The sequence below is a fragment of the Cuculus canorus genome, chromosome 3 (assembly GCF_017976375.1).
Source record: "Cuculus canorus isolate bCucCan1 chromosome 3, bCucCan1.pri, whole genome shotgun sequence".
Classification (NCBI taxonomy): domain Eukaryota; kingdom Metazoa; phylum Chordata; class Aves; order Cuculiformes; family Cuculidae; genus Cuculus; species Cuculus canorus.
The window spans coordinates 8,988,500-9,013,659 of NC_071403.1; the positions used below are offsets into that span (position 1 = coordinate 8,988,500).

The 25,160-nt window shown below is 37.5% G+C and overlaps 1 protein-coding gene across 8 annotated transcripts in view; it reads left to right on the forward strand.

The window, feature by feature from the left end:
- Positions 1 to 25,160, forward strand: part of MLIP (muscular LMNA interacting protein) — a 118,030-nt gene that overhangs the window by 17,689 nt on the left and 75,181 nt on the right. The window contains exon 1 of one of the 8 annotated variants that reach the window (XM_054063008.1): positions 3,108 to 3,242. The exons of 5 other annotated variants lie outside the window; for them this stretch is intronic. The gene's annotated coding sequence lies outside the window, so the exon portion shown is untranslated. Of the gene's footprint in view, positions 1 to 3,107; positions 3,243 to 17,806; positions 17,965 to 23,110; positions 23,451 to 25,160 lie in introns of those variants that run through there. 2 more of the 8 variants (XM_054063007.1, XM_054063006.1) reach the window with 2 other exon arrangements.

Here is a 25,160-nt window from a genome sequence, read left to right on the forward strand (position 1 = left end):
TTTATCAAATATTCATTCCATGTAAATGATTCAGATAATTAATCAATGGGCCTCAAAATATTCAAGTCCCTTCAAAAGCAGATAACCCATTTCAATCAATGTCTGAGTGAGCAGATGATAATTGTCCAGTAAATCTGTTGCTACTTACGTATCTATGTCTTCTTACATATTGACTATATTGGGTAAAGTGATGATCCGCGTAGCATGTCTGAAATACTGCCCTACAGCACAACAGATGCTGTACCATGAAAAACTGTATTTTTGTATTTGGGTGTGCAAGTGTGGGACGGCATTTGTGACAGCAAGTGTGAAGGGAGCAGAGAAGCTGTTTTGTAAAATAGCTTTCACTTTTGAAGCAGAACCCAAAGTTATATCAAAGCCTTATTAGGTGTTTCTAAGTTCATTGCAGCAGCTTTTGCTCCTCAGACCACGACTTGTTTGGCCTGTGGTGGTGCTTTCTTCTGAAAGAATCTGACCGTTCTGGGACCTATCTTATTCATATTTTCTTTTTTTATCTGAGCATGGAGGAAATTGAGAGATTTTGGCTCTCAAGCTTGTTGAATGTTATAGAGTAAAATAAGTCAGATAATATATAGGATTCAAAATAGTTATTTTAGAAACCAATGGAAACTCTAAATTATAGCATAAATATTAATAATCTTTGTGTCATCATTAGCTTTACTAATATTATGATTTTATATTGTGCAGGTTACAATTTCACCCATGAATCATCTAAATCAGAGTCTCTTCTTATTGCAAGGTTGAGAGCAAATACATAACCAATGACTACTCTTGTCTCCAGAATACACTGCATATGCTAAGTTCTTCATGGAAATTATTTGGAAATGTCAAATATCTGAACTTCAAAGATATATATTTTAAAGTCTTATCGAGTAAATGGAAAAAACATTATTTCATGTGATCTTGAAACAATCTTCGGAAGACTGTACACAGTTCATTTTCCCCCTCTAATTCATGACTAAATAGCCCTACATTTATTATATTATTGAATTGAAGAATAGTTGTGTAATTAAATGTCTGCAATTTTAAGTGTGTAGATTTTATAAGCCGAAATCTATGCCCATAAATTACACTTTATGTATGTTTTTGGGCTGGAAAACAAGGTATGTTTTAAAGCAGTTTTGAGCACTAAAAGTGTAATATCATAGGTTTAAGATGTATTCTTTGCTTTTGCTTTCATTTCAAAGGAATGAACATATCTAACTTGGAGAGAAAACATCAGAAAGTACATTAATGTCTGTTAGCTGTGTGTTGAAATCAGTTATTTGGAAAATGACTGAAATGGCTCGCTGGGTACTATGTGGTGTGGCGAGTACGTGGGGTATTTGGGACCATTAACCCACAGAGAAACCGAAACTTACTTTTAAACATTTAAAAATAGACACCGAACAACCGTTTATTTCTCTGCAAATGTTATTTGCAACAGTCTGTTATTTTTTCAGATTTGTTTCATTATATTCTCACCTGTTATGTTTACATTTTTGGTTCATTAGTGTGATGTTTCATCCCTCTCTGCCCTCCTTCAGCTGCACAACAATGCTGCTCGGTCAGAAACGCCCCCAGTGCCTGGGTGTGCTCCGCGGCGCCTGGTTTCATAACGCATTATCCCTGCCTTTCCTGAGCATTGCATGCCGCCTGTCAGGAGATGTGAGCCTGTGATACCTGATGAATAAATCATGGACTGGCTTTGAGTGTGAGATGATCACCTCAATGTTGAGCGGAGCCAAGGAAGTAGCACCTTTGGACAAGCAAAAGTGGTAGCATAGGAAGTTTTAGTCCTCAGATTTAGGGGACTTACTGGTGTTTTAGTCCCCAAATTTTGGCACGTGTGTGTTTGCAGATGCTGAAAATGGCGAGACAATGAAAGGAGGAGGAATAGGAGTTGAAAAGTTGAACCTAGGAGCACTTTTGAATCATAAAGTGCTATTTTGAACTGTTAAATTGTCTTTGGTAGGAGCTTCAGGACTTTGTTGTTTCCTGAAGCAATGAGTCTTGGCCAAATGGTTTGACTCCTTCCCTACGCAGGCCAGTGAAGCCAGTGCTGTAGGGAAAAGTACTGGTAAAGTAAAAAGTGGAGTGAGTCTTGGGGGGTGTCTTCACATTCTGCAGTACTGTTGGAAACTGTGAAAATCACAGTGTTAGTGGCTGAATTACTCTGGCTGAAGTTCCGAGCAATGCGGTGCACATCACAAATTTTTTAGTCCTGTATTGCAGGTTACAGATGTAGTTGTAATGCACACATTAGACAAGGGCTTGGGGGGAAATCTGACAGTACGAAAGGAGAGGTAGGGAGACCTGAAAAAAGGAGGTGGAGAAAAAGTAATTGGAGTCAGAAATGGGAGAAAGGAAAGAAAAGAAGAACAGAGAAATACTGTTGAAAAATTAAGTAAAACTATTAAAAGATGAAAAAAAAACGGAGGAAGAGACAATTAAGTAGATAAGTGTGAATAAAAAAAGGTTCAAGAAACATGGGAATAGAGCAAGGGAATGAAAAATAGGAGAAATGATGAGCTGAATGTTCTTCAGCCTTATACTTTTAATTGATGTGTGAATAGCTGCATTTTATTGATTTATCAAATACTTCGTAATTTAAACCTAACGGTCTCTCACAGGTTTGTTAAATAACTGTGTAGAATTCACAGATCACTTGCTAGAACACCTGTAAGTAACTTCTAAGCGTGGCTTAATAGAGAAACTTCTGCTAATGTGCTTATAACATCCTTTCCCATGAATGAAGTGATTATCCCAACTTTAGTTAATTCCCCACTAGACACTTATAAGTCTCTTCCAAAAAAAAAGTTTATTTGTGCTTTTTCACGTATTGCAGAATAAGGGATTTCAGTAAGGAGACCAAACCCTTTCTGCTGTTGCATTTGCTTGCTGGCTTTGTTAGCACAACTTTCCATGTGGGCTGATACTGATACTGGGAACAACTCTTCTTTCTGTACAAACAAGTTTTGCCATTGACTCTCATACCTCAGCCTAGCTGAACTGTAAACAAGATTCCCTCCTTTCCCTCTAGCATTTTTACATAAAGCATTTGACTGCTCTTGTTACTCAGTCTTACACAAATGATTTTGTATTGATCTATATAAATAGATAACGATAGGTATAAAGAAGACTCTTATATCCAATGATGGCCATATAACTAGAAGATATATTTCTACTCAGGACACTAGGAGTGAAACTTTCCATCACATCTTCAAGAGAAAACGCTTCAGGTCTTTGCTTGATTTATTTTACTATTATTATTTCCTTGGTTTATATCTCTCCAGCATCCACGGACAGTCCTGCTATTCTTTCAGTGCCGAGGTAGCCTTCTAACTCATCAGTGCTAGGCAATATGCCACATTTTTGGTTGACCTCTTGTTCTCCCTTGTCTTCTGAAGTGTTTACAGGATTTGTGTCACTCTAGCTCACTGCACTCCAGGAGCGTGAGGCAGTCGCTCTCCTGCAGCCTGGCAAGAGCTTTGGGCATAATAACAAGAATTGTTTTTTTCACAGCTTTGCAGCACTCTTCAGTCCTTCGGCTGGTTCTTTATTTAAGTCTAGAGATAACTTCATTTTTTTTTTTTTTTTCAGCATTAAGAAGCCTGGAAGTGTTATCAGCTGGCATAAAATAGATTGTTCGGTTTCTCTGTATGTTTGTGGCGTCCTACAAGGTTATGTTCTGGTTGCTTTACTTTGCTTTCAGTTGTCTTCTGTCTCCTACAGCAACAACAGACTGACTGGTATTAGTCTTTCATTTATGACATGTTATTTGTTTTTTTTTGGCATGTGGTTACCAGCCTGATTCCTGCCTGATAAATACTTGAGGCTAAGATTTTGTGCGGATCTATGCACATACTTCATTTGAACCACTCTGCTGATTTTGTTTGGTTTCCTTCTGTGATTTAATCTCCATAGGGATCACAGTTTGTGGTTTAAAAATTTAATAATTCCATGACAATGATTGTTGTAAGCACCGCGTGATTGGCTGCTAGTGCAGAGATGAATGTAAGCACTGACTGTATTTGACATCAGTTGCTAATGTTCAGCTTAGTGTGGATCCCTTTCTACAAATGTAGCCGGTTTTGACTACATATCATCCTGGTTTTATTTAAAAAAAACCAACAAAACCCAAAACACCAAAAATTCAAATATTTTCCTAAAAATAAAAGGAACTTTGTGGTTTTTTTTGAAGAATTTTCTTGTTAACTGATGTAACTGTTTCCTGGCTTTAGCAAGGAATATTCCTTTTGCAGGGCAGCGGCTGTTTCTACCCGATTTTGAAATAATTAATTTACACTGGTAACACTAGAAGATAACAGTAATTCATTGCTCTCTGGAGCAATGTGACAAATGGAATGGTTACTACTTAGTGCAAAATATTTTTAGGATTCTTGTGTTTATCTGCATTTTTCACTTTTTTTTTTCCTGTAGAGCTAATTTAAAAGGGGACAAAAGAGATTCTCTTAGCTCAATATGACAGATTTTCTTCCCTAATATACTTCCAGTCATCCAGGAGAAGTATTTAATGTGAAAAATATGGTGTGTCTGTTTCAGTTTGTCATAAGAGGTCAGACTTGGTTAGGCACGGCAACAGCCACAGCTGAAATACAGCAGTTAAACTGATGGTTAATTTAAAATGAAGAGTGAGAGGGGAAAAAAAAGGATACTCTGTATGAGAAATATTCTTTTATGACAAGCAGATCAGAGAGTTTTACCGGTATTTATATGCTATTTTGAGTGGCAATGATAGCTCACTGAGTTCCAGGCTATTGTTGGGAAATCCCCATGTATCTGATTCTTCAGAAAGATAGTTGCAGGGGTTTTAGGAGAGGGTTTTGTGTACTGATTTGGTGTTTCACTGCCTTAAAAAAAGACAGCAACAATGCAGTAGGAAAAAAGCATAATAAAAAGCAGCTTTGTCTCCTACTGCTCATGTTCTCCACTAATAAGATGGAGGTAAAAATTCAATTAGCAGCATTAGTCACAGTCTAAGAGCTGAGTTCCCCAGAACATTCTGCAGTCAAGTTCCGCTGCTATTCTTAGCAATTTTTCAACTTTGTCCAAAGGGATGGAAGATGAGACTACTGCTTATGAGTCACGTTGATGATAAACAGAACGGCTAATGTGAGGTAGGTATTTAGCTCCTTCACTAACTCTCCTCACCAGTAAATATCTGTACTGAAAGAATATGTCAGGAATAGAGAACTGGACCAAACACAAAAGTGTCTAAGTAGGATTGTAAAAGCAGGAGGGCTAATGGCTTGCATTTTGTGTTTGTGCTTTGGGTGTAACCTGCGTTCAGTAATCCTGGGAAAAATGGTGTATGTGAAGCAGGGTTATATTATTCCCTGCTTACCTTTCTGCCTTAAGAAACAGTCATCAATATTAGGTCAGAAAATAAGAATGAACATACTGACTTAATTTGAAATCCATCTAGCCCAGTGTCCTATCTCTGAGTGTTGCCTGCAGTTCATGCTTAAGGAAAAAAGGTATGAGCAAAAGGATAGACCTACCTGCACTTCTTATTCCTCCTAGCCTTAGTGTAAATGATACTAAGACATCTATTCACTGTGGATGTATTTTCTTGGTTTTCAAACTGTATTTCTATTTTTTTTTTTTTGGCATCTGGAACTTCCTGAGGCAATGAGCTTCATAATGTAATTAATTATGTGTTACACAAAGCCCTACCAGTTTGGATTGTATGATAATTCATGTGATGCCTTATGGCCGTTTTGGTCTTATACCAAGAATCCATGACATTGTAGTAAAAATTGACCTTTATACATATGTAATTTCCTACAGAATATGGCACCGGGCATAGTCTTCCCCCAGGTATCAATGACTCACGTTTATAGAGAATCTTGTGCATGAATGGTCCAACCGATACTGCTTAGACTGGATTCATATCCCTTCCTTTAAATGTCTATAATGTACATCTGAGTGAGAAAGTCATCTGAGTTTCTTTTACGGTCAACTGAAACAAAAGGGAGAGTAGGAATTGTAGACCATAAAGTATCTGATCCATGTTAGACATTTACCTTTGAGTAGGAAGAACTGCATCTCAGAAGTGCTGATTTCTCTCTATATAAAGAGAGCACAACTCAGATTTCTATTCTCGACGCCTTTGCATTTAGTCAAGTGACACTCCTAGAGAGGCCATTCACTAGGGAAGAAGGAAGGAAAAGAGAATGTGAAAAAAGTGAGGTAAGGAAAAAAGCCCAATTTGCTCCTTTAGCTAAAACAAGACGACAGGCATCACAAGCACACTGGTGTGCCATGAGTTGGAGAATAAGAGACGATCCCAGGGCCAGGGGAAGATAAGAGCTGGTCCCTGCAACTGGGAGATAGTGAGCCACAGCTTTGAAACGCCTCGGTAGTGTGCATTTAGCTGAGAGCTTGCCATCTCAAATCCATGCCAAAAATTTGTTCTCTCTGATGGCTCAGGAATCTGTCAGTGCCATAGTGCACATTGGCACAAACATGCTGCCTTGCGATTGATGTTGCCCTTTTGATGTTAAGTCTTTTCTGATCCTGATGCTAAATCCATACTGTCTGATTCCACTAGGTAATTGGAAATGGTACTTTGATTTTAACTATTTTCCAATGAAAAGATAGGAGAGGAAAATTGATCCAAGGACATAAACCATCCCAGACTGAGCCAATAAGCAAACATTCGAGAAGCTTTAGTGTTTGACTTACCCTGGTTTTGCAGTAACTGTAAATGACTTTTAATTTCTAGTAGTGCTTTCTGGCATTCTTGCACTATGGTTTCTTCAAAACAAACAAAAAATACATTAATGAACATAATGTTCTGACATTTCAGCATTCCTCCCCTCAAAAATTTCAAGTGCCAGCGTGAGATTTCAATACAGAAAAAGAAACCATCAGAGGACAATTTTAAGTTAATTTAAGACCTATGCCATGGACTTTGGATGTGAAAGTAAAGCTCTGGGGTTTTCAGACTATCAGAAGATTTCAATATTTAGAAATTATCAAAGAGATGAGAGTCATTAGGCTCCAAGTTACAATAGTTTTTTTCTAGTTTAGATTCTAATCTTTGTTTAATTACCCAATCTCCATGCTTTATATTTGGAAATTTAGAAATTATTATTTTAGTTCACATGGATAGACAGTAGGTTGTGATTCATCTCTCCCAAGTTTAGACAGATGCATTTGCACCTGAATAGGCTGTTTGGATTCCTGTTGCAGTCAGTGAATGCAAACAGGAATTTTCAGGCATTATCTCCAACATAGTTTAGATGTCTATCATACGGCAAAATGAATTCTTTTCTAAGAAATGCATATTCTCTTTTCTTTGACCATAATGGAGCCTTGAACAAGCTTAAATGTAGATGCGGTAAGTGTATACATTTCCTTAACTATCAGCACAGGAAACTGCAATATAAGTTTGCAAAAACTTCGGCTTTTCAGATTATTAGGATGCTGATTTTTTGCCTTCCAAATTATTTCCCTCACTGCTCTGAGTTAGCTTTGGTGTGGAACAAAGTTATCAGCTGACATACTAATATTTTAGATAGGAATTTCAAGATATACATGGGTGAAAATGCAGAGAAATTGTAGCCTGAAATCTGGGCAGAGTCCCAACAAATTGCCTGTGACATTCCTGCTCCCGTGGAAAGTGTTATACTATTTTAAGAGCCACTCTTTTTTTTGACTGATAGTAAAAGGGGCTTAAATCTGAAAGAGGACTTTCAGCATGTTAAGTATGTCAGTGGTATTTATTTTCTTACATGCTTTTGTCTTTCTTTTATGTTTTCTGAAGGCATTTTTTCACACAACGTGGTTAAATATTCTACTACATCCTAAAGATTCCTTCTGATACATTTGGCAAGCTAGCTAGGTTCTGCTCATGTTTCTTACTTGAACAATAAAGGATAAAATGGTTAGGAAAGTGTGCAATTTGTACTGTTAATCATGTGCGTTTAAGTACTGCAGGTTTCACGTTGTAATAACCCTAACCTCCTGTTCGTTGGGAGCATTGCCACTTAGGCATCACTACTGCAATGGGATTGACCTGCACTCTTTCTGTATTCTTTTATCATCTTGTAGTCCTGGAAGGTTACTATCTTTGCTGTATCTGTGATTTCAGGCTGGTCTGTATGATTTAGTAGTTAAAAGTCAAGAAAGACAAAAATGTGAAGGGTTATGACATTTCTTGAGACGGGGCAATCACGTTCATAAAAAGTTTGGCTGTATGATAAAAGGAATTATCTGTTTTCTCCTTGTAAACTCTATTCTGTCTTGGGAAAAGAGAATTAAGAAATATGAAGAAAAGGTCTCAATATTAATGGTATTACAAATACTTAATAGATGCTTTTATCCTAGTAGTAGTGTAACAATAAGTAGGAGTTTCAAAGTACTTAACTTGTACTTATCCACAGATTGGATCAGTCACTCCATCTTCTTTCAAAGAATTAATGAAAGTTTCACTTGAGGTACAGAGAAGAAACTTTCTACTCCTTTTTCATGAAATGGAGGGATAGAAATATGTGGCAAATGTCCTACTCTCATTGCTCGAATTTCACTTAAATCCATAGTAAGCAGCAAAATTATGCAGGAACTCTGCATAATGTCTTGCAAGAATTTGCTGGAATTACACCAACAGAGGAGCCAGTTGATTGTTCTCGCATAGTTTTCCATTTCTGTTAGAAATTCATAATGCAGAACAATTCTGTTCTAGAAAAAAATGCCTTGCAACACAAAATCTCAACAGAAAAGAGTAGCTTTTCTCTTTTAAAAAAAGAATCACTTCACAAAAGACGCTCTGTCTACAAATAAAGAAGTAAGGACATTCCTGTGTAGGAAAGGAGAAAGATTGGGTTATGTATCACCTGCTAAACCTTATTAATGCACACAGCCATGCTGTGCTGTTTCACCAAGAGTGATGTACGCTATGAACCTGAAGCCTCCCAAACAAAATCAAACATGTTATATGCAAGGATAAGTTGAAATGCGACTTGCCTAAGGCCACATAGTGACAGAGACAGGAATGAAAACCATGAGATTTGTCAAAGATATCGACCATGGTACCCATAGCAGATGAACCCATTTAGTAGCCACATAACTTAACCAGATACTCTGCTCCATTGCACCTAGCCTAGTATTTGTCTGATTTCTTTTGTGATTTATACTTATTGTGATGAAATCAGGAGTCATTTGCAGTATTTTTCTTGGCAGACTGTTTCACGCAGAGGAAACTTAATTCTCTAGGGGAAAAAATCCACATCACTTAAAGAAAGGGAGAAATCTGGAAGACTACATTAACAAGAAAAAGCACACAGCTGAGCAATTGACTAAACTTAAGTAGCATGGAAGTGGAAATATGTGTATATAAAACCCTCAGCCTCAGTTTTTGGTTAGAATGCGTTAAAAAAACCAAATCAATCCATTTTACTGAAAACTGATGTGGAGTTACTCGAGGGCATGAGACCGTGAAGCTGGCTGCCTTCTCCTCCCGATGCACCTCTACCCTACCTTTGTATAAAGAGGTCCATGTTTATTTGATTCAAAGACTCAAAAAGAAGTCTCGGAAGAACATCCTTATTTTTCTCTGCCTTCACAACCTGATCCTTATGAACAGAATGGCATGTGCACCATGTGAGATGCATGCTAATGGCAAACAATAGAGACAGCTGGGAAAAAACTCCCAAACCTTTGCTAAAGTAAGTGGAAAGGAGCTGCTTGCCTCACAGGTCTGGGAGGTGTCAATCAGGTACGTGACTTCCCAGGGGGCAGACAGGCTTCCCAGCAGGGTCTTTCTGAAGCAGAGACTGCACATTAAAATCCTTTCCTTTGGTGATTACATTCAACTCAACATTACAGGGGCAGGAACAATGGCCTTTTAAGGAGAAAATGCCTTTAGGAAATCAGGGCACAAACCACAGCATGAAATCCATGGCCATATCAGTTTTGAAAGTCAAAGTCAAGATGCAGCTGAATAACATTCACGTGGTGGTTGCCCATACGGTTTGAGAATTACTTCTTTAGACAGATATATAGATGAATGGACTTGACCATCTTATTTTGAGACAAAATTCATAGCCATGCAAAATCTCGTGCCAATGCTTTCAGGGACAGGTAAGAGGAAAATGATAGCAAGTGTTTTTAATAGCCTAGGCTGGCTGAACAGCATTTGTGCTACTCGGTACCAGAGCTGTTCCTTCGCACAGTGCATGGAGAATAGCTGGCTTGCTCTATGGGTGTACAAGTATTTATCTCAAGTTTTCTAACTCACAAGAGGTGCTGAGCATCTCCAGGGTCCGTTGTACAGCATTACTCAGAAGTGCTTCGTACTATCATATCAGAGCATCATGGTTTTATTTACGGTCTTGTAGTCAGGGTTGATTGCTCTTCTCCCCCATCCTAAAAACATAGTTCTGAATCTTAAGTAATGTATCAGCAATGTGTCAAAGCACTTGTAGTGATTATGTAATGTTATGGCATGTAGGTTATTTTTAGTCTTTTTAGTCTAAAACAAATCTGTTCTCTTCTTATTTATTTTCTAGATTTATACCACAGTTCTTTGTTTAGAGAAAGCAGAAGACCAAAAAATGTAAATGGCTCTTACTGACCATAGTTGCAAACTAGCTTACTGCAGTGCAAGGTGAGGAACAGTCTCCTGTTCTGAGATCTGAGCTGAAAAGGCTTTCACATCCAGAGTAAGCTTCAGACAGAATTTAAATGTTTTGGTCAACATTCTGGAAAAGCTCATTTTTAGTTCCCTTCAAACCATGGGCGGCTGTTAACAGAAGGGCATTCAAGGCTTTTTTCACATCAAAATTTCTCAAGCACATCAATTTCAGATTCAATGACTTTGTTTTACAGTATAGCTTGAGTGTTATGGTACTTGTCTGAAACTGTAGCCTCGTCACAAATGCAGAAAGCAGGAATTGTTTTGACAAGTCTTCTGATCCTATGGATTTGATCCAAGCCCACTTCACAGAACAGAGATTCACGAGGTGGCCTTTTCTGCTTAGTACCAAGGGAAAGGAAAAGTCATTGGCTCTCGTTGGAAGACATTCTGCTGGGGTGGGGCTGGTGGATGGGGGCCTCCAGCATCTTGGAGACCCAATCATTGAATATTTTTTTTTAAAACAACCTTAAGATGCATCCAAACCCCCATATCTCACCCTGTATTAAGAATATGTTTGTCAATGCACAAAAAGGAATTATAAATGCTGAACATAAAGCAGCTGTGACAAAAGAGGCAATGAGCACAACCTCCTGCATGAACCTGCACTTGCCTGGTAGTCGGGGAATATATAGGTTTAAGTTCTTCCCTGGGCAGGGAGCGTTTCCAAAGTGTTGCAGTGATAGGACAAGGGGCAATGGGTATAAACTGGAGAGTGGCAGATTTAGACTGGACATTAGGAAAAATTTCTTCACCATGAGAGTGGTGAGACACTGGCACAGGTTTCCCAGGGAAGCTGTGGCTGCCCCATCCCTGGAGGTGTTCAAGGCCAGGTTGGATGGGCCTTGGGCAGCCTGAGCCAGTGGGATGTCCCTGCCCATGGCAGGGGGGTTGGAACTGGATGGGCTTTGAGGTCCCTTCCAACCCAAACTATTCTATGATTCTATGATTCTATGAAGTTTCTTCAGGCAGACTTTATTAAAAAATCTTGTTTTAAAAAGAAAAACATCTGTCCTTATTGCACACTTGCCTTAATGTACTGTAACCATGTCGACAGAGCTGGCCTCATTCCTGGCGTAATTGAAAGAACACTTGAGCACTGCAAATAATTGTTGAATCAAACAAGTTATAAATATCTCAATAAGGATATATTGGGTGCTAAATAAGAATTAAGAACGTATTTAGAAATGGGGTATGTGTTAAAGGAAAACTTGTAAGAAATGAATACCAGTCCTTACTATAGTTTAATGAAAATTCAGGAGAGGCAATACCTTTTGAGCCTTACCTCCTTTCCTCTGTTCCTAAAAATCTGATCTCAGAATCTGCATGTTGCTGTCATGGGGGATTATTTCAAGGAGTGATAGGTTGCACTGGGAAATGGTTCCTGATACCCAGCTGAAATATTTTCCAGCTCCATTTTTTTTCCATTGGTTCTGTGGTATAGACCAGTAAAGCCACAGGGAGATACAAGGAGTGGTGCCAGTTTACACTATCTGAAGAAGCAGCCCACAGTCCCTTAATCCTCCTCCAGATTAATTTTGCCTCTTTCACATATTCTTCCTCAGATACTTCAGATTTTTACGCCTTCCTGAAGCCATAGAAATCATTCTGTCCATGACACAAATTTAGCTCTTTATAGACTTTGTCCCATCATTATTTTAATGATCTCTCCTATGAAAAGTGATGTCAAATTTTCTTTTCTTTCCTTACTACTGCCAATGTATTTAGATGGTTTTAGAGAGAAAAGAAGTGGCATGCAACGTATTGTAGGATCGTAAACTGCTGCTCTGCAGCAGAGTATTCTACAGAAACAGTGCAATGTGATACACAGTGTTTTATATGGGACTACGTATCAACATATAGCACAGAAGATGAAAAGCTTAAAGGTAATCATTATCATAACTCAGACCTCATCAGATATTCTCAGTGATTTGTGCTAATGAATGAAATATTCCTTATTTTTTGTGATTATCCGTCCCAAAGGAGTTAATATTATGGTGATTTTGTGGTTAGAAACTCACCTGCTACTTTCTTTCTGTTTGATGTATGGTTTATGATTTCCCTACAGATCACAGGGCTGAATAAAAGAGTAAAGTATTGTTAGCATGTTGTTTCTCAGTGTCATGTAATTTGTCACTTTTGAGGTTATTCGGTTTAAATTAAAGGTTTTTTTTTTTATTATGATACTTATTGCATAGATCAAATATGTTTTCTGGAAATACTTTTAGAGAGTTAGTGTTCAACAAGGTGCAGTAGCATTTATACATATTTGCATATGTATAAGCAGATCACTGAGGTTATTGCCTTTATACCATTGATATTCTATATTGCTAGGAATAAACTTTGCTTGCTGTCATCAAAAAAACTTGACTTCCATAACAGGCAGAGTTATGTAATTGCTTTTGCAGTATTGCACATAGTAAGCCCAGGGGCTTTCAGTGTGTTTTATTATGGTTGTAGTTGACTGGTGGAGATTAACCTTATGCGAATCAGTGTAAATGCAAAACCTAGTTTAGATGGTACTTAGTACAGAAACAAACTGATGTAATTTATCCATACAAACTTAGTAAGATTTTTTTAATGGCAAGCAGCTGTTTTAAAATCTTACAAATTAATGCATTACTTCTAACCGTCCCTAAAACTTATGATGAACTTCCAGCCACCACAAGACGTGAGGCTCCTGATTTTGAACAGTATAGAGAAAATGTTTTGCAAGCTGACTGCATTTACACTCTTTAAACATTAACTTCTTGAGGTAATAATATTGTTCATAATATTGTTAACACTTTTATCAGTGATTCACTAATCACGTCTCTTACTTGAGGAAATATATATCCACTCCAAAAATAAAAGTTGCTGTTCTAGAGTGTCAAGTAGAGAGTAAGTTGTAATGTATACTGTACATCTAGTTCCAAATGTTACACATTAATAATGTCTAGCCCTGTTTACAGTGTGGTCTTATGTGTCATGATTTGGAGAATCCTGCCCAGGATTTGACTAGGGTTTCCATTAGAAGATCCCACTACAATAATGTCATAGCTAAAGGAATATTAGCATGTTAAGTAGAGAGAAATTTTACAACAGAACACAACCTAAGTCCACCCTTTGCTTTCTCTTCTCATTAGAGAAAACAAGAACCACAGATCTCCATTTGACCTTCCATAAACATTTTCATTGAAGTACTTCAGTCAAATATTTCAGGACATGTTCTTTCTTCGCTGAAATCAATAACGAAAATCTGTGACACACCTGTGATCACAGCATTTCTATCCCACCTCTCCATACGTCAGGACTAATTCACTGATTTAAGCAGATATATTTCCACATCAGCACTCTTCCAGCTGAGTGACACATGAACATACTGTTTAGTGATCAGTTAGCATCCGCTACAACCACTGTAGGCAACTTTCACTGAATCTCATTTAAGTAGAGATGACATGACAAGGACTTCTTCCAAGCTGTTAGAGATTTTGAGACTAGTCATTCCTGTGGGTGATACTGGGCCACAGAAAAGTTACTGTTATTCATATTGGTTTTTTAAGGGATATTTTTATTTTACGAAGTCTGTCACATCTGGAAAGTAGTTAGGTTAGAATTATAGTCTGAGAGAGTGGGTTTATTTTGTCACCTTTATTGACAATGAAAAATGCAACATGTCTCTTACTTACTTCTACTGGAGTCATTTAAGTCTTATAAAACTTTACTGGGAGCAACTCTGTAAAACCACTTCAAGGTCTTGTGTCGATAATCAGATATTTCTATTATGTTACTATTAATAGGTGTTATATGTTATGAAGCTGAGGTATTTTCCTAACATAGAAACAATTTGAATATCCAGCTGTAGTCATTGTCAGCCTTTTATAAGATCTACATTTGGAGGAGTCTTAGTCTGCTTGTAATGCTTGAAAGTTTCTCATTTTTTCATCAACTTCTTAAGTTATATAGCCTCAGTATCTCAACACTCTGTAGCAGAGCATGTTGATTAGTGTTTTCCAGAAAGATTTGACATAAGTTACGTTGATATTGGCAGAGAGAGGTGGATAGCATATGTAGTGCATTATCGCTATACGTTTTAGCTGTTGACAGTGACAGAAGAAAGCTGACATTAATGCATCTTGATAGGAGATACTGCTGTTACCAGTGTCACTTTTAGCATCAGCTACTCAAAATATTGACCTAGGACTCTGATTTGATGTTATAGTAAATTTGGCATGTATTAACATATATATCACATTGACTTCCTCATGACATGTTCCTTGACAGGAGTATGATTATTGTATATTTCTTCAGTTCACTTGTTAGCATTGCCCTTAACATCTCCTTCAGAAGCCAAAAAGCTGACATCTATTTTCGTGTTTTGTTGGGGTTTTTTTATCATTTTTAATGATAGAGATAGCATTTACTGGTTTGAACATGAAATGCTTTGTAGATAATATTTTCATATGGGAGATTGTCATGTAATTAATTTCATTGTCAGCAATTCCAGATGTTGTGAACAGATTCAACTTCATTCAAGGCTGTTTCCTCCTTCAAAGAGTACAAACCCATTTTGGCTGTTTCCTTCAAAATCATATGTCTGGAAACCATACTTTTTCTGTTGAAAATGGAATTGTGGTATTGCTCATGTAATGACTGATATATCTTTAAAATGCACTAATCATTTGATTGCGCTTTAAAATTAATTAGAGGATAGTAACTTCGGAACGTGAGCGTCTGATATCAAAATAGTAGGCTGATTTAAAAGGCATACTCTGGGAAAATCACATTGCAAAGAGTATGACCCTCCAAAATAAAGGTATTTGAGGAGAATGGAACTCACACAGAGTCTGAAGGGGGTGGAAATCTGAGCTCTGAGGGTGTAATTTGCACAAAGTCATGATGACTTGTCACTCACTAGAATTCATTTCACCACAGATTTTTATCTTGTTTTCACCATGTGGCTAGTATGGAAGGACAAAGTAGATATGGGGTTTTGTCTAGAGCATAAATCATCTGGGAGTGCAAGAAATTTTAACAGAACAGTTCTTCTGTGAGGACTGAGAGGTGTTTGCCATGACTTGTGAGTCATTCAGAGTGGAACTGCAATGGCTCTTAGGGCAGCGTTGTCATTGCAGCACTCAACTTCAGGTGTTCTGGGGTCTCCGGCAATCCCTGGGCAGGGCTGCATGCATGATCCCTCTACAGCTTGTAGAAAAGATGCAATCACCTTCTACCATGCTTCTATCCATCTGAATGGGAGCAACTTCAGCGTGGAGGATGAATCATTTGGTCAACACAGAGCAGCGCTTATTAAATTAAGCGATGTATTACACAATTAGCTTGAGCTTTGCAGGGCTTCTTACTCAGACTGGCTCAGGTTCTCTGAGCTCAGGAGCTTACGTGGGGGTTGCTTAGGTCTGTGTGTAGTAGCCATCCAAGAAAGATATCACCCCAAAGTCACTATAGCAAACTGCCTTGGGGAGCCATAAGGAAAAGACAGGTGTAGAAAAGAGCCTAAACCCCGGCCTTGTAAGCGTCCAGAGCTGGGCCATGGAGAAGCAGCTTTCCTTTTCAGCATTCTCAGCTGTGTCTCTTTCCAAATTTAGGCTTCTAAACTAGATATCAGTTTCTTGTGAGAAGGAGACTATAAAAACCACCATGCTGGATTAACCCGAGTCTTGTCTTCTCCGAGCCCTGTTGGGCTGTGGCTGATAGCCGATGCCTCAAGAAAAGTGAGAAAGGGGAAAGCACTGCAAATTCAATTCAGAGCTTTTCATTTGCAGAACTACAATGCCATATCATTAGGCACAAAGTACATGAGTGAATGTCTCCCAGTCAAAATTCATTTTGTTTACATTATTGAGTATTTGCTGGGCCAGAGTGGGGGATCTAAACTGTCCTTTTCATTCCCATGCACTGATGATCACTTTGTCCTTAGCTGCTTCTGCATTGCCCTAGATATTACTTATTTACATAGATGTTAGAAGCCCTTTTTCCTGAGTGTGAAAGCCTTCTTATGTTTCAGGCTATTATGGTAGATTATGAAAGGTTGAGATTTTCTTAAATAGCTTTGCATGAAATACAGATGTGTCTTTTGCTTAAAATATGTTTGGTTTGCACTTCTGTTTGGTTTGGTAACATTTGGAGGTATGAAGTGCTTAGGGACATGGTTTAAGGGAGTGTTAGGAATGGTTGGACTTGATGATCCAGTGGGTCCTTTCCAACCTGGTGATTCTATGATTCTATGATTCTATGTTTTTGTAGAATTTCTATGAGTTTTTAAACGAATCCATCTGCAACTTCACACTAAAATAGTTTTTGTTAGCACTTCAACACTTTTTCTTTCTAAATGTTCTTATTATGGGCTTTTCTTTCTTGAATGATTCAATTTTCCTCAGAAAATTTTAGGAACGTTTTAATGATTCTTAAAACATTCTTCATTCTGAACAGAATTCAGCTGAGTAGTTGAAGATCTTTTATAAATGATAAGAAGAATCAATTGCAAACTAATATTCAGTGGAGTTTTATACACCATCTTTTGCTGCCACATAAGTAAACTACGTTCTTTGCATATGCCTCAGAAATGTTGTGCCTTTATTTTACTTCAGATTTAGTTTTTCAATAACGATATTGTTTGTTTATAATCAAATAAATAATGTCTGTGCATTGAACCAGCACTCGTTAGGCTCCAGAAGGGATGTGTTGGACAACATGGTCTGTAGACATTGTGTGGGTACTGCAAAAGTGTGGACTCAATTTGAACAGAGAAGAAACGTGAAACCTCACCAGAGGGTTTATCTTGCCGGTCACTTACTATGAGGAATACAGTGCATAAAGCCCCTTACTGAGAATATAATTTTTAATTATGTATTTTTATACTAATTGTTTTAGACTGGTGACAAACAGCAAGAAAAGATAAATATATTAAAAGTGATGCAGGATTCAATGCTGCTGGCTAAGAAATCCTGCAAAAGAGTTTTTTGTGATATTACAGGGTTTTTTTTTTACCAGAAATGAGATGTCACGTGATTGCAAGCACTCAATTAACACATTCAAACATGTTACCCTTTGATAAGAGACACATTCTCATGTTGCCTGGGGAAGAAGTAATCATAAGCTGTTTAAATAACGCATTTATTTCATGATGACTTTTTTGTTTTTCAGTTGCAGGTGTCCAACAGCCCATAAATGGCTGGTTCACTATCTGTACTCTGCTGACAGATAACAACCTTTTAAAATAGACTCACAATCATGTGCAGATGCTCCAACAGAGATAAGCTGAGTTTTTATGAGAAAAACAACTTCTGAAGTGCACTACTTAGGTAATTATGGTGGCTGAAAGGTGATCATTTAGGATTTGATCTTTTGATGTGATACAGTTCTTGTGGGACTCTGTCTTTAATTAGTCTTGGTGGAATGATGTATGTTTTTAAGTAGGCAGGTGCAAACATTTCACAGCACATTTTATCCTTGTTTTTATGTGATTTCAAAAAACATTAAAAAAAAGCCCCAAATCTAAGTTTTTCCTAAGTAACTATTAAAGACTCTGGAGTTTCATGTAAGCAAGGCCTAATTTATTTTAATAGGACAAGTACATAATCTACTTACATAGCTATTTGTAAAAGCAAATCCCAAATTCTTGACACTTCACCTCCACCCACACGGCATTCTCCTGTCTTTCATTTACAAGCACACACACACTTTCAAAGGAAAGCATGCCAAAAGCCTTTTAATTCTGAATGCTCTAATAAATGCTTGAGGCTCTGGTAAGCCAGAGGGAAAGTGTAATAAGAAATTGTTTGTGCCGTATGTATTACACAAGGAGCTCTGAAGCAGATCTCATTTTGGTTTTGTATCAGAAACCCTCTGCATAAGCCTTTTTTTGCTGTCAAATTCTGCCAAGAACATCTAAGGGCCAGCGCAGCCTTAAATCTTGTATTTATTTGTCATTAGGAAGAAGCCAAACAACAATGCCTTCCAATTGCTTCAAATCTATCTGTGATCATGTGTGTTCCTCAAATGCATAATTCTGGAAGACTAAAGGCTGGTGACAACCCCTCAATCCAAATTCTCCATCTGCAGCCTCTTGGTTTGTTTGTGATCTTCAGGTGCCGTGGTGGGTCCCAGCTGGTAGCTGCTGAAAGGCAGGTGCCAGGGAGTGCTGGAGAACAAAAGATATCCTCTCAAAGTTGCCTAAAGCTCCTTGCTCACCCCTCAAATCCTTCACCCAATCTCTTAACTTCAGGATTTTTGTGCTGATTGCTTCCCGACCCCGGGGGGTCGCATCACAATTATAGCGTTCAATGACTAGGCTTGACATCTCTGGCTAGGAAAAAACTTTAACTGAAAGGAAGTTTCAACCTTTAGCAATTTATTTTCTGATGGTAATAGAGGAAGACATCTTTCAAAGCTTATGCTCAAAGACACATCTGAGAAAGAGACATCTGAAAATTGCCTGGTTTCAGGGGCATTCATTAGCGCTGTAGGGATCTTGGCCTAAGTTTCCATCTTGTCTTTCAAAGAGAGGCATATTCAAAAGCAGTTCTGTCTCTCTGTCGTAATATTTCCACTGGTCAGTCCTTCATGGATTCAAGGAACCTTTCAGGTGAAAAGTGAGTAAAAGCAAATATGTTCTGTTGGAAGATTTTGCTCAAGCAAAGGGAATTTTTTTTTTTTTTAATATGGAAGAAAATACTTAATTGAAAAATTCTTGTTCCACTTCAGAACTGCGAAGGAGATGAGATTTCCTACATATGTGTGTATAACAGCACGATAGAGTCATCTTAGGCAGTAATACAGGCAGTGAACACAGTGTTTGACTTTTTCTACTGAAATTAAACACAACCTTTTAAATGAATGTTACCAGCTACTAGTACACTCGGCCATTTCCCACAAGGATCTTTTCTGGGAAACAGAGGAAAAATAACTACTTGGTACAAGAAGGCTTTTGAGTCACTTCCAAAAATAACTTGTTTAATTTCCTTAGTTTCCAAACCTTTTCCTCTCTGCCAGTTTCTGGCTAATTAACAAACTACATAATAGGCAGAGCAAATTCAAAATCAGAGACTGGAGCTGTTGAAACACGTAACGCATGAGGTAACTGCTTTTTATTTTGTAAAAAGCATGTCATTTATTACACTTCCTTTAAAAGTCAGAGAAAGAGCATTTCAGAGAAGAGGACTGATCCTGCAGGCACATCTGTCCTGTGCTTTTCTTGAACGTCTGAGCTCTCCTGCTCACTCTGCTGTATTAAAAAACCTCAGCTGGATACTGTTGAGAAGGCTGAGCTTCTAAGCACTTTTTTTTTCCTGAAGAAACATGCATATTTAGAAGAAATAAAAACTCCAACAACATGAAAAAGACAGACTTTGAAAGAAATAGTACATCAATACCCTCTACTTAAGAACTACATTAAGACAATTTTATAGTAATATGAAACTTTAGTACAAACTCTGCAAAAATACAATTACGTTGTATTGCAAATACATCACTGTTAAGATGTTATTAATGCACAACTTACAGTTTTAGGAGTTTTAAATATATATATATTTATTTTATTTTGAGACTATGTATGCTCCTGTGTTATATAAACACATGAAGCTTTTCAGAAGACATTGGTTATGGAGCTTTCAGATGGTATGAACCTTGTATATAAAGATGTGAAATCTTTATTAAAAATGCTTGTGATTTCTTGATATTGTTCGCAGAACACATGATCTCAGGGATAAAGAATCCTAGGAAGAGGGTTTTTTTTTCTGAAACATAAGAAAGAGTTTTGCTAAGTCCAAATATGTTTGTAGTCTGTAAATCTTCTAACTTATCAAAACAGAGGGTGGAAGACCAGTGAGCTATAGGGTTTTTCTTGTTAAATTTAAACGAAGGGTATATATTTGATGTCCTAATGATTTTTGTTAGTGGAAATTAAAACTTTGACTAAAAATCTCAAAACAGCAAACTGATAACTGAAACATCTTAAGTTTTTTAATTTTTGTGTTAACCTCGTAAATTATGCAATTCGAATTGCAATCTTCATTTTCACCTAGAATGCACCTTTTCCGGAGTTGGATATGAATTAAAAAGCAATCTCTGTTGGTAGCAAACTGCTTTTATATATATATCATTATTTTCTGGACTTTTGAAGTTTATCCTAACTCAATATTGAGTCTCTTTTTGAAATAATATGCATTATTATAATTGGGAGGGTGCTGATAATTGGTACTACTTTATTATGAGTAATGACAGCAATAATGTTTAACTGAAAACCAGGATACATTTCTTCCCTTTTCAAAGTTAGGGCCAAGTTCAGAAATCGCATCCATTTTTATGCAGTTCTCAGGGATGATTTCACTTTATTCCAAGTAACTATCAGCAAAGAACTTTCCGAAGTTATAAAAAAATTAGCATTTCTCCTGAAGTCTTGGAGGGCTCTTTTCAATCCAGACATTTTAGAACATTGCAGTAAGCAAGTAATATTATCCCTTAATGTGGTGCTCTGCTCTTAGGATACTGCAGAGTTATTCACCACTAAAGCAAAAGAAGCAAAGGTCTCTTTGCAAAGATGTAGAATTTTGGAATATAAAACATAATTTGAAGCAGAAGGTATGTGTCTTTAGCTAATACAGAAACATTGTGCAGGATAACTTTGACTTAAGAACCCTCTTAACATAATCAAAATGCTAAACTGCTGGGCAGGAGGAGAGAAAGAGTCCATCCCATGTGGCATGTTGTTATTTATGCGACTCACACAACTTGAAGGTAAACAGTTCTGTAAGATGATGAAGTTAGTTTAAGGTTCTATCTGGAATATACTGTAATTGCTGTCAAGGTCAGCATTGATTGTGCTGAGTTTATTTTGAGGTATTATAGGAAATACAGGCTTTGAAATATTTTGAGGTAATAAAGATGTTTTTAAAATCTCTGAAATTGTAGTTCTGGCAAGAAAGTAACTGAATTTCTTCTTTAATCTTAAGCCTTACTTATTACATTCATGCCTTCCTCCAATTGCATAGAATGAATATGCAATATGAAAGTACAAACACTTAGGAATTATGTACTGAATCTACATTCCTTGTTACTACATGAAAAGTGTTTTCCATTACATTGTCAACTCTATTCTTATGCTGGAAACTCCCGAAGAAAATCCTCGTAGGAAATATATGGCAATGTACAGATTTTTATTCGTTAAAATTAAGTCATCTGACCTTTATATAATACTGTGATCCTTTTGATTAGCTCATAGTGTCTATGGAGACAGTGTTATTTACCCATTTTCAGCTGAAATTCTAAAGCATACTTTATAACATTAACAGGATTTTGATCAAAATTGGAAGTCTTTTTGGAAGCCTGGTATTAGTAGCACAACTGATCATGCAGCCATGCCTAAACACATTGTGTTTTCTCACTTTTCTAGAAGTTCTGTTCAGATGTTGTAAACTCTATTTGCCATAACTTACAGGTAGAGTACAAACTGGAAATGGAGAGGAGAGTGACCAAGACAAACCTAGGAGATAAGAGATTATTGAGGACAAGATAAAAAGAGGGAGAAAAGAATCACTGGTCAGAGGATGTGTTAGTTGACACTGAATTATAAGACCAAGAAGGAAAACCCGGTTTTGAAAGTATACATAATTTATATCTCTGTTCTGGCAGAAATATGACTTGCAGGGCAAAACCAGAACTTGACTTAGGTAAAGATGGGCATCTGAATGGGATAGTCGTAGTTATGAAGAGCTGCTTGGCTGGACTCAAATGGGATCTTCAATAGATGACATGTATCATCCCTAGGTATAGCAGCCAGAGAGGGGAGAGGTGTCTTAAGTTAAGTTAAGGTGGCGTGTGTTAACTACACCTGTTGCTTTTAGCAATACTCATCAAATAATATCATATGGGCATAGGATACGTAGGGATATATGGCAAAGAAGCTGCAGCTACACATGGACTGTCAGAATATTTTAGTATAGACAAGGTTATAGGCATTTACTCAGGGTAGCACAGGAAGCCTGAGGCAAACTACAGATTTCAGTTTGCAGGCTGCCCATATCTGTTGGCTAAAGAAATTACCCTTGTTTGTGGTAAAAAATGTACAGTCTGCTGTGGAAAATCTACTCCTATTCTTTCTCCTACACTCTGAAGTATCTGAGGAATGGTACATGACTGTGTTTGGCTGAATAATTATGCCAGAATGCAAAACTCAAATGTGGGTTTGTTTTGTTTTGTTTTTTTGATGAGACAAAGTCAAGTTTATAAAATGATGGTTCTTCACACAAATGCTTTTGTTGGAAAAAATAAAAATAAAATGACCCATTTGGAACAAGTGTTAGTCTTCCAAACAGATAAAGTTGAATGAAAATGACCCTAATGCTGTTAAATATGCATGATTCTTGACATCTGGGATAGCTCAAGTTAAATGCTGAAAGACAGCTGCTTTTTAATGATTAGCACAGGGAAGAAAACAGGATCCTAACTTTATCTTCCTTCTGTTGTGCGAACGTGCAGAAGAAGCCAACAGCCCTTCAGCTTTACCTTTTTGTTTGTTAGCAGCTGAGTGCCAGAATAATTCCTCTTTGTGGCCAGCATTCTTCTGGGCCCACACAGGCCTACTCAGAAAATAGCTCGTTAAAAGGACCTCTGAAAATCCTTGCTGAGAAGGGGAAAATACAACCTCTTCTTCAGTTTTATCACATGCATTTCTTCACTGTTTTTCATTTTTTTGTTTACTTCCGAACTGTGCTCTACATGCTACGGACAGCAGCCTGGGGAAAAAGACAGCTGAGTTATCTGCTCACTGAGTTTTATTAGCAGAGGACAGGTAAGAATGCTTGCAAATAGGCTTGTATTCGTTGTTAAATGCCTTGCAGAGATGACTGTAAAGGGTGGAGCAGCTTCTGATGGAAACCCCACTGCTAATTACACTGGATGAAATAATCCAATTCTTACCGATTAAACTATCAACTGCCTCCTCCTATGATTGGTTAAAAGCTGAAAATTTCGGAACTGATATTTTCTAAACCACTCTGTATATCAGAGTATCATCAATGAGAACTCTGTTCTCTTCCTTATAGAAAGGAGCTGGAGCATCTGGGCTAGGTGCTATTAAAAGACTTTCACTGCTATCTGCTGGAATAGCAGCAGAAAAAATGATAGCAGATAAGCTAGAAGTCCCCAATCTGATCGTATAAGAATGGATAGAGACTGGGGTTTTAATTTGCATTTCATGAAATCTATGAAAACATCTTTGCTTGGTTGGGTTTTTTTTTATATACCTTTTTCTGATTGATCAAAAGCCTAACAAATCCAGAAGCCAGGTGGATTTTCGATCTTGAAAATGATATTTGAGAATCTATAACCATCAATTAGTGAGATAACTCTGAAACAGAATGATATGCTATTATCTGTCTTTGATATGTGGGTGCCAGACACAGCCTTTGAATATTTTAGGTTTAGAGCTCTTTCTTCGTGTTATTTGGATCTCTGTTCCATAACTACAGCTCCTTAGCAAGACAAATGCCCAGACACAAGATGTAGCAATTTGGGAAAGGAGGTATCTCTTGAGAATGTCATGCTCCAAAGATTTAAAAGAAATTAAAATTAAAGTTTTGTAACAATGAAGGAGACTGAACACAGGAGACAACTTGATAGAGTCTGTGCTGCCAGAAGCAAATCACATCATCTTTGACTTTTCACCTTCATACAGATTATTTTTAAATGAGAATTTATTTTACAGTTAAACCAGACCTGGCTAAATTGTTTTAAACTTCGACCCACTCCATTTTTTTTTTAATTTTTCAAAATTAAAATATTTTTACCAAATGAACCTGAAAAAGCTGTCCAGAATTTAAACATACTTTTTCTGTTGTTTAGCTGAAAATTGGAAGAATTACCTTTTGTTAATTTGAGAGGGAACAAGGGGTAAAGGAAACTTTTAGGGAACCAGAAAGAGTCAAAAGATGTGAGGAGACATCTGTGAGTGGAGAGCATATGCATACAGCACATGCGGCATATGTGTGAGTAACAGCATCTCTGCTTTTTGATGTTTGGGTGAGCATAGGTGGAGCTGGATGTTTGTATAGTGTCTGGGGGCAGGAGGTAATGACAAGAGCTGTTAAGAGGGCACAGAGAGAAAGGGTGTATTCAAGTCACGTAGAGGTAGCTGAAGTCTCTGGATGTGGAGAAAACTCCCAGTGTTTTAAACCATCTCATACCCTTTCCTTGTGGATAGGAGATGGTGGTGATTCTCATGCACCTTATACTTACCCTCTCTTCAGTGTACTGATAGATATGACGTGGTTTTCTTTGCAGAAAGTACCAAAAGTGAGAATGAATCTGAGTCTGAAACTGTGATCTTTCAGTTTTGAGGTGATTTTTTTGAGTAAGTGCTACAATACCAGGTGACCGTGATATAAAGGGCCGTGCTTGTTCATTTGTTGCTGTCGGACTTGGATGATAGGGGTCTTCACACTCTGTGTTGAAGTGTTTTGGATAGAGTTATACCTGTGGAAACACAGGGAGACTAGAGTGC